This window comes from Styela clava, chromosome 3, assembly GCF_964204865.1.
Source record: "Styela clava chromosome 3, kaStyClav1.hap1.2, whole genome shotgun sequence".
Classification (NCBI taxonomy): domain Eukaryota; kingdom Metazoa; phylum Chordata; class Ascidiacea; order Stolidobranchia; family Styelidae; genus Styela; species Styela clava.
Window position 1 is genome coordinate 24,732,485 of NC_135252.1, and position 4,853 is coordinate 24,737,337.

A 4,853-nucleotide genomic window follows, 5' to 3' on the forward strand; every position below is an offset into this window, starting at 1 on the left:
CCTTACCGATCACCTGACGATGCTCATTTAGTTTGGCTCGAGCAAGTCTTCTTGAAATGCTTGTGTGGATGGGGACTACCTATATTTTTTGCCTTCCTCCGATTTTAGACAAATTTATTCTGAGGGATTTCGCATATAATTCTCACTGATTGTTGGCTGTTTATAATTCCTATTGATTGTGAATTCTGATTATAAAAATGAGTTGAAAATTTGTTTACCTAATTTACTGCCACCTTTATCTTGTCAATACTCCAAGCTGAGGTAATAAACATGACAATACATTTATGTCATCTGGAAGCAAAATATGCACACTAATTAATAGTTTGGCACATTGAGATAATACATCATGACAGAAAATACAAGTTAAAGATATGTATGACCATCACAGGGTAATTAGAATTAAAAAAAATTAATAGGGGCTGTGGAGTATGAAAAGTTCAAGACAAAGAAAAGAACAAATGTTCATAGCTCATGAACTCTCAATTTTGCCTCCATTGCTTTGTGAAGGCCAATATATTTCGAGTGGCTGAATTGGTTTACCTTTATGATAGCAACGATTTTGTATTTAATATAGCGAGATTATTTCAATTTAAATGAAGTGATATAATTTCCCAAAGCAATGCTTGAATCGTCTAGAATAGATCAGTGGTGTCAAACTCATGGGTTTTCGAGAGCCGCATTGCATTTTGAAAATTGTAAAAAGAGCCGCAAACAGTTTTTGATAATGTATACTTAAAAGATATTTTTAAGATAGTTTTAGTTTGTGACATATATTGTGATGCAACTAAACAGTTGGATTAAGTTTTATTATTTTCTTCAATTTCAAATGCAATTACATATTAATATTTGCATTCCACTATTATTGCAACATTTGCAAGTTACAGTATTTATTATAAAAAATCGTAAAATTCTATGTACAACCATCAAAATCATTTTTGAACAAGCTTTGAATAAGGAAAGAATAATACATACACTAAAAATAACTTAATCTAAATATATGAACCTAAAATTAACAAAAATACTACAGTATAAACTCAATGTTTTAATAATTACATTTGTCCTGGCGTTTGGCATCTTTTTCGTGTCACCAGCATACTAAGGCCAGTTCGAAATGATTTTGTAGTACCAACTCTAACTAACGAGGCCACATGATCATGGGTTTATCTGGATCTTTACGAATGTTTAATTAATTCCAGTAATGCAAAAAAGTTACTTTTATCATTTCATGTATAGATCAGTAAAAAAACAAATGACAGATTTTTTCGACAAGACATTTCGCACTACATTGCGTGCCATAGGATTGCTTGAATTATTATTGATATTGATTTTTAGTAACTAAGTCGTTGTATAATTATATTAATATATAAACACATGGAAATTTTCTGTTCGAAGTTGGTCTTCGAATTTGTCATATTGACTGCTGAGCTTATTGTGTTTTTTGATTGTATTGATGGAAATATGACAAATTAAACAATGTGCTTCAGAATTTTGTGAAAATCAGAAATGTTACAACTCCCATTTTCTTCGAAAATGCCACCTTCTTCATGTACTTTGCGTTTAATTTAATTACTCAAGTGTTTTATTCAAGTATTCTTTTGCTAGCTTGATGTGTATTCTTAATTGGGTCAAAATGTGGACAAAAAAAATTAATATTCCAAAACTACTTTCAGTAAATTGTTTTCTGTGTGAATAATCAATTTCACTTTAGAAGGTTTGAAAAATCTATTACATTTAGATAAAAAAAAAACTTCCAAAATACTATTACAATTATTGTTAAGCGTTCGAGGGCCGCACTGGAAGTTCTCTGGGGCCGCGAGTTTGAGATCCCTGGTCTAGATTGAAGTTGTTCAAAAAATATATGATAGTATTTTATCATGAATGATGATTATACCCCTTCCGGAATTTCTTCTATAGTACTACCAAAAGTTGATGAACCAAATATAACACAGGTGCAGTGAGGTACCCGTAATCCTCATTTCCAAAGCTGTTTTAAGTATGTCTGGCGTGTTTTGTGCCTTTTTACAAATAAGACCGCTTATGCAATCTTACGCTTTGGAATTTTTAGTTATTTTCCTCAAGCCCTGCAGGATGCGGGGGCCATAAACAACTCTACCGGAGGGTCAAATGTCTTTGCATGCCTCCATAGGTTGTTTTTCTTTTGCAAACATTATATTTCTTGGAATCACACTGTCACTGATATGTCGCCAGACTTCTGATATCTCCCCGTCTGCTATAGTTGTCCTGTGAATAAATAATAGGAAATTGAGATTAGACGAATAGTTGAAAGTTTTGCTTTATGTCGGCTTAATTTCTTGATTGATATACTTACTATTTCTGCTATTGCCTCTTGTACTGCAAGAGTCTCACAATGCTTAGACAGGTTTGTCCACAACTTTCACATCTGAAGAAAGAGAGGAGATTTATTAATTTTCGTTAAGAATAAATAATGCAGTCTATATGATTTAGAATGGAAAAGCTAATAAATCCAATATCTCATGTTTTATGTAAAAAATATTTTACTGAATTTGGTATATAAACCAACTAATAAAAGGGTTTAGTCAGAAAATTACAAGCATTCGTGGCTCCAAATACTTGAGAAATCAGACTCTACAATATAGACCGGTATGAGTGAAATGTTAGGTGAACTTGTTAACACTTTGATTCAATACGCAAATAAAAGTGAATGCGCAATAGTATGTTACAATGAGCAGCAATCAACAATGAGTATATATCCTCACTGATTAAAAAAATCTAACTGGAGGTGCATGAACTATTTGAAACCATAAGGGGTAAGTAAATATGTAATTTCGGCAAATGGGCAACTACGTACCGTACTGAATTAATAACTTCGTAGTATTTGACAAAGGCTGGCTTTCCCACATGTACTTAACAGTGCGATGCCCGGGTGTGATATACAACAATAGTATTCACCTTACCTTTTACCGATTTCTTTTTACCCCAACTTTCAAAAATATCATTAAAATCGACAACAACTGTCAAAGCAGGCACGAACACCATTCGTGCTACGCCTCGAAAGCAGCACACATCCGCTCGTTTTCGTCTCGTCAAGTATGTGCATTGGAGCGTGCTATCGAATACGATCTTCGGACAAAAATGCCGGAGTTGCGCATCATGTTGTTTAATGTCATTGGTCTGACCTACACACAGAATCTAACTTATTCTTTTGTTGAAAACGCTGAAACAGATTTTGTTGGTAGGTGGTCACGTACTAGTACGTTTTTTCAACATTTATCCTAAGTTTTGCCAGCCTTCCAAATATCTCTGCATTTCGTTTGTGCGTTTACTTTTTGTGTTGTTTTGATTCATGTCAGAATGCCGAAATAAAATGATTTATTGTATTCTTGATAGTGGGTTCGTCCTTACTGATTGCCTAGAATCCATAGATTCAGATATTTATTATGGCCAGCCTAAAGTAATATGCGAATGCGATATAAGGCAATAAATAAATAAAATGCATTTACTAAGTACAAGAAGGTAAGAGGTTAATATCGGGGAAGTATAACTAAATAGAAAAGATGTCCGTCAAGATTTTCGAAGCTCAGCTCCTACAGACAGGCTATAGGCCAGGGATGCGCAAAATGTTTGGGAATTATCGAGAATTTTATCTCGAATAAATATTTTCTTATTACAATTTATACTAAAGCGCTGCACGCACATTTTTTCGAGATAGAAATCCCATTTTCTCGGTTGTTCGTCAAGGTCACGTGAAGAAATGGGAGTTTTTGATGACTGGCCAGAATCGAAACCTATAATACCTTAAACCATTTACTATTTATCAGTCTTATTGTAAGACCCATTTTTAGGTAGTTTTCATGGTTTTATTGTTTAAATATGACTAGTTAGGGCAAATAAACTTTCTTTAGAATGAAATAAATATATCAAATTGATGAAATTTTTGACAGTTAAATTGTTTTTGTGAAATAATAAACGCTTTAAATCATAATAAGTACCATACCCTGCTTCGAGATCTTTGTACGTATTTTCAAGGCAAGACAGCTCGAGGAAACTGGGCAAAAAGAAGGCGAAACGGTGCCTGTTATGTGAGATATAATTATCAAAGTAGTCCACTAGACTGTATTAATTTTAGTGCGTAAGGTTTAAGCTTACTAAGTTGCTTTTATATATTTATAAGAGAGTCTGTTACCGGTATTATAATTGCTGAATTGAGTACGATACCGGTACCGTAATATTTATTCATCACCATGTAAAAATTAATTCACTGCCGTATTCTGATACTTCGGGATTTTATGAAGTGATACTGTACCAGTACCTGTATATATGATTGTTCAAATTTTGGAATATGAGCGAATTCAAATTCTCAAATCTTGAAATCATAAAACTGCGAAAGGAAAGCCCCCAGCAAAACAATTCCTCATTCCGTTATTCAAGCTTAAAGAGACGGAAAGATGATACTCTAACGATAGTTAAAAGATATGCTACTCTCAGACTCTGTCAGTCTGTAGCTGTGTTTTGGCTTGTTGCTCTTCTTTAATCTTCGAGTAAAGTTTGACACGTTGACAGTGGCATTTTAAATTAAATTCACTGTATGACATTTTCACCAACGCCAAATCAATGTAGTTTTCATGGTTTTTGACCCTTCTTGCCATCTTATCACATTACACCTACACACGTTGTCTTTGTATCAGATCGAATTAGTCCTTATTAGCTCAGTAGCTTGAGTATTTTAAAAGTATACAACAGCCCGAAAGTTTATTACATTTGCATATTTTCGTGTGTGTTTATTTTTGGCCCAAGCCTCGTTTAACAAGATTTGTGTTTTTTTTTGTAAGTGCGTGTTGGTGAGCGGGCACATGATACTCATCATTATTTTA

The 4,853-nt window shown here is 33.6% G+C and overlaps 1 long non-coding RNA gene across 1 annotated transcript; it reads right to left on the reverse strand.

Annotated features, from left to right (window-relative positions):
* Window positions 1-2,168: 2,168 nt before the first annotated feature.
* On the reverse strand, window positions 2,169-3,164 carry LOC144421114 (uncharacterized). The gene is made up of 3 exons (XR_013474966.1): window positions 2,937-3,164; window positions 2,330-2,401; window positions 2,169-2,241 (listed from the first exon to the last, which is right to left on the reverse strand). It is a non-coding gene; the product is annotated as an uncharacterized LOC144421114 (long non-coding RNA).
* Window positions 3,165-4,853: the final 1,689 nt, after the last annotated feature.